A 9,700-nucleotide genomic window follows, 5' to 3' on the forward strand; every position below is an offset into this window, starting at 1 on the left:
GGAGACACCTGCACTCCCGTGTTCACAAGAGCCAAGACATGGAAACCACTTCTGAATCTATTGATGAATGGATAAAGAAAATGTTATATATATATAAATAACATATAGTATATATATACATGTTCTATACATAAAATAGGTATTATAGATATAACTATATAACAAGTATATGTAATTATATATAGCTGTATATAAACTTCAGCCTTCAAAAAGAAAGAAATCCTGCCATGTGTGACAACTTGGGTGGACCTTGAGGACACTGTGCTCACTGAAGTCAAAGACACAGAGATACTATATAAATGTATTGATATGTGAAATCTAACGCAAGACCAACTTCTAAAAACAGGGTCTGGGAGGAGGGAAAATGTAGGAGGTGCTGATCAAAGGGTCCAGACTTCCGGTTTTAAGACCAACAAGTCCTGGGGCCGCGACGTGCGCGTGGTGACCCCAGTTAACATCGCTGGGTTGTACACTCGCAAGTATTCACGATCGACTCCCAGTAGATCTAAAATGTTCTTGGGATACACACAAAAGATGATGACGCGAGGTGACAGATGTGCTAACTGACCTACGGTGGTGATCATTTCGCAAAGTACAGGTGTATTGAATCATCACGTTTTACACCGTAAAGTTACACAATGTTATATGTCAATTATGTCTCAATAAAGTTGGAGACAAATACGTTTTCCCTGCAATAAGCCTTAACGAAGGTGGTTTAAAATGTCCCAGGGAAAGAGCTGTCGTGGTGGTAAAAAGGGCTGAGTTGGGGGGTGCGGCAGGGGGAGGGGTAGTTCGAGAGCTGTCCCCTCCCTACCTGAGAAACGCTGCTCTATCATTTCACTTCTCCTTGACCTCAATCACTCCTCTGTCACAGTTGTCCCCGAAGTGCAGAGGGTCAGTGGAGGGGCTTAGCAGGCCTGGGTTGGGGACGCCCTCTCCAGTCCCCTCACCATGACCCAGAACAACTAATCGCATGTGCACGTTGGATCCTCAATCCTTCCCACGCGGACTCCCAGTTCTGTCCACCTCTGCCCGGACAGCCACCTGCTTCCGGGGAAGCCTCCCACCCCCCCCAGGATGAACCTTCAACAGCCTCAGCCAGTCTGTTGGTCTAGCATGCTCTGCGGAAAGATGGCCATGGACAAGGCCTGGGGCCGTAATGAGGTCACCCCGTGACTGAGAAGATGGGAGGGGATGTTGTAAGAGGCCCTTCTGGAAAGGGATTCTTTGCTCTTAAGAAATGACATACACGGCGCCTGGGTGGCTCAGTGTGTTAAGCCGCTGCCTTCGGCTCAGGTCATGATCTCAGGGTCCTGGGATCGAGTCCCGCAGCGGGATCTCTGCTCAGCAGGGAGCCTGCTTCCTCCTCTCTCTCTCTGCCTGCCTCTCTGCCTACTTGTAATCTCTCTCTGTCAAATAAATAAATAAAAATCTTAAAAAAAAAAAAAAAAGAAATGACATACACACATGTGTGCACGCGTGCATACACACACACAAAGATGTGACACAAGTGAGGACTTCGGTCTTTCTTCTGCCTTGACTGTTGTTGTCTGCATGGATGCCTGAAACTGCCAACGCCACGAGGAGAGCCATCCTGAGCGGGCATCAGCCTGCGGACCAATGGGGAAAAAAGATGGGCAGACAGAGGATCCTTGCTGCAGACAGGGGGGCCCCTTTCCTGGAAAACCCTGGCACCGCCCTCTGTCACCTTCTTGTTTTATGAGATGCTAAATATCCCTCCGGGTTCCAGCTCCTTTCCGCTGGGCTTCCTGTTACTTGCAGCCAAAAGTACAATGGAGATTTTACAATACAGATTGTGGCCCCATTATTAACTTCCAGTATCCAAGGACACTGTCTAAAGGACAGGATTCTGTTCTGATCCTGTCCAAATCCCCTCAGTCCATTGTCTTTGTGCGAACCTCGGCAGAGGGCCTTTAAATGGTCGCCCCAGACATGGGTCAAGTGCCACAGAGAAGAACTCCTGAAATGTAAGACTCTGTTCTGAACCTGCTGCCCTCACCTTCCCCTGCCCTCAATTCTCCCAGCTTTGGACTTCGTTTTTCACCTTCCAGTACGCTACTTCCCTCCGTCCACAGCCTTCACTTTGAGGACTGTGTCCTCCATGGGAGCTTACATGTCCCATGGGTTAAGGCATACAGTCCCCCGCAATCACGCTGCCTCCTCAGGACCCATGGCAGCGCCTCTGCACTTTCCACCCTCATCTCCCATCTCACTAGGGGCATCTCGGGATGTTTGCTTCTCTCCTTTTTGGTTTCGTCTCTCCTCTGGGTTCCGCCGCTGCCCTGTCTGCTGACTCTAATCCAAGGTCTGATGGCATCGCTGTGAGTCCTCGGTCTCTCTGTCAGTCTGCATGGGCTCAGCGTTCCCTTGTAAGGTTCCCATGGGTCTTCGGCTATACTTTTAGGGAGGGCGGCTTCTCTTCGGTATACACTTCTTGCAAAAGCCAGCAAAAGGTAGCTCCCGCCTGGCACGAAGCCGCCCTGCACCGCTGCCCCCACCCTGCCTGTGACAAGCAGGAACTGAACTCTGGAGCTGTCTGTTTGGGGTGGGAAGGAACACACTCTCAGACTGGACCCAATTCTGTTGTCTGTTCCCAACCGTCTCATTCTCAGGTTTAGCACCAGGGCTTTTTCGGATCAGATTTTCTAGACCCACAATACGAAAGCCGCATGGAGAGCTGAGAGGCATGCAAAAATGGGCAAAATCTCCCCTGCCCTTGTTTTAGTCAGAGATGCCTGCCTACCTCGAAGGCCCATTCCAGCTCTTAAATTCCATGCTTCCAAATAAGACAGTAAAGTATTCAACTTTATGGATTGCTAACAGATTCTTGGACCGAAGCTCGAGCCACCCCCAACATGCCTGATTGGATAACAATGCCAAGTACAATGGTCTAACATGTGCAACACATCGTCTTTCCTTTTTAAAGACTCATTTTGCGAAACTCCTTAAATGAATCAGGCTTGAACTTCCTGTGCCATAAAACCAAACAGAATTACACGGATGCTAAAAATGTAAATATACCCCAGATACCGCTGGGTGATGTATTCATGGGGACATTTAAGCCCGAAGACCTGCGTGTACACAGTGGGGTAATAAAGGAACCCAAGGATCCAGCATCTGAGATATAAACATTTATGGAAACGTTTTAAATTCCCTGCTTTCTTAGGATTTTAAAACTAGTCTTGACCTGAGAATCCTAGAATGTCCGACCTGGGACGACCTCTAAGAGATCACTGGTAAGTGGTAAAAAGGATGCCTGGAGGGGTAAAGCGATATACTCACAGGCGCTCAAAGTACAAACAGAGCTGGGCCTGGGTTTGGTTTAACACACCTGCAGTAAGCTTCTGTGCTATGCCTACCATTGATCTGGGTGTTGAGGTCCAAAGGCAGAGAAGAAACGAGCACTGCTTCCAATTGATCTGCAAGTGTTTGGATGTCTACACCCGCCCTGGATCTACCTTCTCCATTGTTCGATGAGACTCCTTGAGCCATCAGACACTCTCCCTTTAGCAGCATGTGCTTAAGCGAACTAGGAAAAAAATCAAGGACTACCTCTTTGTTGCCTCATCTTGAGCTCTGCTCCCCAAGCAGAGCCCACCCTGAATCACAGGGGGTCCATGAGCTCTGCCTCTGGCAGCTTTACCTTTGCACCTCCCTTTTCCACTGTATGAGCCCCTTTTGTATTACTCATTCACGACGTATCCATGGATAATGGACAGTTACAGCCTGGTGACATTTCAGTTGACCATAGTCTTCCTGCTTGAGGGCAGGTGATGGTATCTCCTTGGGAGAATGCTTGTTCAGAACACTTCCTTTCCTCCCCTTCCCCACCCCGCAAAGAGTATAGTCAGCTCACCAAAGAGGAAAACTGCTTAGCGTGACGCTCTCCAGCGGCGTGAAGATTTTGGTCCCGATGTTGGGGCCAAGCGTGTCTCTTTCGTAGCACTGTTGCCAGGCAGACTTGTCACTGACACAAATTTCCTCCCTGATAAGTGGAGTTCTTCCCCCTCCCGACTTCATCATGCTTGCAGACGAGCTCGGCTGCAGAGGAAGCCATGCCAGACACTCTGATTCACGCTCCTAAAATATCAGCCGGCCTGGGTATGCGAGTGATGTGATAAATCTGGAAAACATAAATCAGATTGTTGGATCCTGTATCTGTCCACGCACATAGGCTGCGGCAGGCAGGGAGGTAGGGGGGGCTGCACCCAGGAGGAGGTGAAAGGTCGTGGCTTTCAGACCTGGGCAAGTGGACACGGAGGGCAGCAGCCGACACGCAGAAGCAGCCCTCGCACTGTTGACACACACCCCAGACCCCGGATGCGAGGCCAAAGTGTTTAGACTCAGAGATTGTCGGGAGAGGCTGCAGAAGGAGACCGGGGGAGAGGCTCCGATGTTGCAAAGCTTCCAGTGTCGAGAACTTGTAAAGTCCCTGACTTTGGCCATCAGAGGGGAGGTTGGCTTCAGCTCCACGAGGGCCCCAGTCAAGACGGAAAATCCAATATACAGAACCGAGCAGATTGCAAGCTTCCTTAAAGAACACTCCAGAAAAAGCGAACAAGGCCTTTTCTTTGGTGAACAAAGACAAGGGCTTTCCCTGAGCCACAGGAGAGAAGGGCCTCGTCCACATAGCTTCGTTCAGGCCATTTGATCTCTTCATTCAGGCCTGGGGCAGCGGGCTCCTCACAAAGGATGCTACTCCTTGGGGTCGGGCATGCCAGGATCCTTAGTACAAAGTGAGTTTTAAATTTATATGGAAGTAAAGAGGGTTCATCCCTCAGATTCCTAATGCTCAGGCATCGCTGGGGTTTGGTTCTGCTGCATGAGTGTGGCTCTGCCCTAAGATCCAATCAGATCCTCTGGGGCTTTGTGCCCGAGGACACAGGAATGACTAGGAGAAGGACCAGACAGAGGTGGATGGAGTGGGAAGTGCCACCTGGGAGCAACAGGGGTGGGAAGAAAAGGAACGGAAGCAGCAATCAGTGGCCCACTAGAACTGCCTGACAGGCACGTCCTGGGGAGCCAAGAAACCCAGAGCAGACCAACAGGTGTCAGGCCAAGGACTCCACTGATGTCACGGTGTCAGATGCGGAGCCCAGCCCTCCTGTCTCCAGGTGCTCAGGCTAGTGAGCTCATCGACAAGCAACAAGGTGAGATATTGAGAAATTACAGCTTCTCTATAATAGCTTCTCTTTTTTGCTACTCTGACCTGTCAACAAAAACAATGACAAGATAATTTCCCCTCTCCCTTCCAGGAAAAATAGCCAGCACTTTGTGTTCCCAGACCTGGGTGTCCTGACCCCAGGCAGGGAGTTTCCAGCTCTTTGTGCAGTCAAGCCTGCCCGGGGAATTGAAAGAGGCTTCCAAGAAGGTAAGGGGGTAGAGGTTTTTGTGATTTGTGGATAAGAGAGGGGCCCGATCCCCTGAGAGTGGATGGATCTGGATTTGTGGGATTTTCCACATGACCCGTCCCCTGCAGTTTGTGTTGGAGCCATGAAATGATGAGAGCCAGCTGTGGGCACTCACTGCTCTGGTCCCTGGAGCAGCAGGAAGGGTCCTGGGGGGGGGGGGGGGCTGGAGCCTCAGAGAGGAGCCACGAGGGCCATCTAGGCAGTTGCCTGGACTAGACGTGCCCCACAGGAGGGAGGGACCAGCAGATGACAGAGGCTTCAGAGGCCAGAAACAGCCGCAGTGACAGGAGGGACACACGCCAATTGACAATAAGGTAGCAACTGAGTTGACCTTGAAGATCTTCCAGGTCCAATATTACAATATCCCCGCATCACATATCGATCTCCCCCATCCCACAACCCAACTGACGCAGCGCCCACAGATGTCCAGTTCACAAGCATGCTCTGGTCTCCACTCTTCCTGGGCCAAGGTGACAGTTGCCCAGCGGTGCACCATTTGCCTGCCGTCATCCCGAGAGAAGTCCGTGCCTATGGGGCTTGGGGGAAGCCATGGGCCTCAGCTTGGCCAAGTCCAAGATGCCAACAGAACATTACAGAAGCTTTTGGATTGAGTGGAAAAGTTTTCCATTCTTCTTCTTGTCAGACTACAAAAGCAACACCTGCACACGATCAGGCACCAACATGCAGGAAGCCATTCCCTTGTTTTCCGCAAGGAGCTCTGGCGGGCTCCGTCTTTCTCTAGAACCACACTGCTGAGCCAGCCAAGGTCTCCACTCTGGCCCTGACCCATGGCTGGCTTTCACGTGATTTCTGAGTTTAGCCAGCCTCCTGGGTCCTCTCCCCAGTAAAGGCAACGCTGCCACATGCAAGCCTGAGCTTGCCTTCTCCCCAGCCTTTATTTAGCCAGGCACGTTCAAAGTCCCAGGATGTCCTGTGACTGCGCAGAGGCCTCTGGGGATGGTACTTGTGGCTTGACTGGTTTCCTCATGATCCAGTCCTGTCCCTCCATCTCTCTTCCACTTTCCAGTGTGCCCCCATGTTCACGCCTTCATCTCTACGAGCAAACCCCCAAGTGTTTAAACACTTCTTTCTCTGGGAAGCCCCGCTAACCACCCAGGCAGAATTCAGTGCCTCTATCTCTGCACTTGGCCACGGTTTCATTTCCCAGTGGACCATAGTTCATTGTTTACTTGTCCTTCTCACTTACCAGACAGCAAATCTTTAGGGAGGAGAAAGCCATAGCTTATCAAACCCTGTGCCTTCTGTAATTTGGGTGTAATAAGTATTTTTCCTTACATCACTTACACATTCATTTTAAAAGTAATACTCTATAGGGGCACCTGGTGGGCTGAGACAGTCAGGTGTCTGACTCTTGATCTCGGCTCAGGTCTCAATCTCAGGGTTGTGAGTTCAAGCCCTGCATTGAGTTCCACAACTGGGAGTGGAGCCTACTTAAGTTAAAAAAAGAAAAAAAAAAAAAAAAAGAAAGAAAGAAAAAAAGAAAAAAGAAAAAAAAGAGAGAGAGAGAGGGAAACAAGACATAAGTGACTCTTTTTTTTTTTTTTAAAGAATTTATTTATTTATTTGACAGAGAGAGATCACAAGTAGGCAGAGAGGCAGTCAGAGAGAGAGAGGAGGAAGCAGGCTCCCCGCTGAGCAGAGAGCCCGATGTGGGGCTCGATCCCAGGACCCTGGGATCATGACCTGAGCCAAAGGCAGACACTTAAGGACTGAGCCATCCACACGCCCCACCCAGGCGCCCCGACATAAGTGACTCTTAATGACCAAGAACAAACTGAGGGTTGGTAGAGGGTGGTGGGTGGGGGATGGGCTCGCTGGGTGAGGACCCTTGGGATGTGCCCCAGGTGTTGTATGAGGATGATGAATCACTGGATTCTACTCCAGAAACTGATATTGCCTGTACGTTAATTTTAATTAAGAAAATTTAAATTAAAAAAAACAGTAATACTATAGAGATGGGAAGTCTGAACTGTAGCAATATCTGGTTTCAAAAGAGATCACAAGCTATCCAAGTAAAGAATTCTCATAAAGCTGCTTCCGGAAAGCAAATTTCTTTTAAGAAATTATGGTAAAATATACAAAAATTTGCCACTTCAAATAACCATTTGAGTATACGATTCAGTGGTGTGAAGGATATTCACATGACCGTCCGCCTCCAGAACATTCTCATCTTTCCCAGCTGAAACTCTGTAGCCATTCAACACTAACTCCCTGTTCCCCATCTCCACCAGTCTGGCAACCACCGTAATACTTTCAACCTCTATGAACTTGATACTCTAAGTAGCTCGCACAAGTCGATTGTACAGTGTTTGTGTTTTTGTGACTGCCTCATTTCACTTAGCATAATGTCCTCAAGATTCATCATCTGCACATGCCAGAATTTCCCACCTTTGAAGACTGAATAATATCTCATTGTATGTAAATGCCGCATTTTGTTTATCCATTCATCCACCGATAGATACTTGGGCTGCCTCTGTCTCCTCGCTATTGTGAATAAAGCTGCTATAAACATGGGGGTGTAAATACCTTTTTGAGATTCCGCTTTCACTTCTGGATGTCAATCCAGAAGCGGAATTGCTGGATTCTATGGTAAGTCTACGTTTAATGCCTGGAGGCACCTCTATCCTGTCTTCCACAGCGGCTGCCCTGGTTTGCATTCCCTGCGACAACCAAGAATTCTAATTTCTCTGTATCCTTGACAACACTTACTATTTTCTGTTTTTCTTTTTCTCTATTTTTTTTTTTTTATGGTAACCATCCTAATGGGCATGAAGTAGGGTCTCATTGTGGTTTTTGATTTACAGTTTTCTATCGATCACGGAAATTGAGCAAAAATACATTCCTTTAATATGTTTTTTCAGCTTGGGGGACCTGGGTGACTCAGTTGGGTGGGTGTCCAACTCTTGATTTCAGCTCAGGTCATGTCGGGGCCATGGGGTCAAGCTCACCATCAGGCTCTATGCTCAGCAGGGAGTTTGCTTCAGATTCTCTCTCCCTCTCCTTTTGCCCCTCCCCCTACTCTCTAAATAAGTGAGTAAAATCTTGGGAAAAAATATGTCTTTTCAGCTCGTTAAAGAAGTACAGCATGTACTATAGAACATTTTAAAAATACAGAAGCGAAATTTACAGAAAAGTACAGAATTATGCAGGAGGAAAACAATTACATGTAATCCAGTTACCTAGAGATAGACATGGTCAACATTTTGGGACTATCCCTCCAATTTTCTTTGTCTATGGAAGTGAATTTTTATGGCAAAAACTCATCTTATTTAGCAGCTCCCCACCCAGCAGATGTACCCCAAGAAGAAACCTTTCTTTGTTCAGTGAATTATTCGCTAAGTTCTTGGAGGGGTATGCTGGAGGAGAAAAGTATATCATTCGTTTTGAGTTGATTAGCAGGTTTTTGTTTTTCTCAGATGGCATATAACCAAGTGCAGGGGGCAGAGTGGGCTCTGGTCAGGTGGTGATTATGCCGGTCATGGTGGAAGGGAAGCACGTGGATGGTGAAGACGGACCACTGACATGGGGTGAGAATTTTGGAGGAAAGAACAAGTGTCCGTAGAGGAATCTGATTTCATCTTAACCTCCATACAAGATCTACAATGAAATCTGTAATGGTTACCAGAGGGTGGTGGAGTGTATTTGCAAACGCGGTCACCATGAAGGTGCCAGAAGGGGAACATGGTTGCAGGAGATCGAGAACAAATGTTGATAGAGAGGCATAGCTTATACATGTATAGACACGGGCATTTGGAAAGTTGGGCTGATATTATGTGCACTGTTCTTGAGCTTTTTGTCATGTAATTTGATAATCTTATAGAACATTCTTTCTGGGCAAGACTGTGAACTAGTTATCAACAATTTACTTTTTCTTCTTGGCCTTCTTTGCTGGGTGATGTGGCCACATGACTGAGTTTGAGCCAAAAGAGAGTGGGAATAGTTCGTACCATTTCTAGACCCAGGTTTTTAAGAGGCAGAGGTACCCCCTTCATCTTCCTTCCCCTTCTGCCAGCTTGATGAGGATGCTGACAAAGTCCTAAGAGATGGGAAGGCAAAAGGTGGAAGGAAGCTGGTTTCCTGAAAAACTAGTGGAACCAAGGGGAAGAGAGCCAACTGCTGACTTGGAACACTCACTTCAGGCTGTCATGGGAGCGCAAGATACAATTCTAACAGCATCGTCTATCCTACCTCACCTACCATCAGTGGGTGCAACTTCCTTACCCAATACGCTACTGTTAGACAGATGC

The 9,700-nt window shown here is 48.2% G+C and overlaps 1 long non-coding RNA gene across 1 annotated transcript in view; it reads right to left on the reverse strand.

The window, feature by feature from the left end:
- The window catches only part of LOC131835385 (uncharacterized), a 29,007-nt gene extending 24,869 nt beyond the window's left edge, over positions 1-4,138 (reverse strand). Inside the window, exon 1 of the long non-coding RNA XR_009355170.1 lies at positions 3,878-4,138. This is a non-coding gene — a long non-coding RNA (uncharacterized LOC131835385). The remainder of the gene's footprint in view (positions 1-3,877) is intronic.
- Positions 4,139-9,700: the final 5,562 nt, after the last annotated feature.

This window comes from Mustela lutreola, chromosome 7 (genome assembly GCF_030435805.1).
Source record: "Mustela lutreola isolate mMusLut2 chromosome 7, mMusLut2.pri, whole genome shotgun sequence".
Lineage (NCBI taxonomy): Eukaryota > Metazoa > Chordata > Mammalia > Carnivora > Mustelidae > Mustela > Mustela lutreola.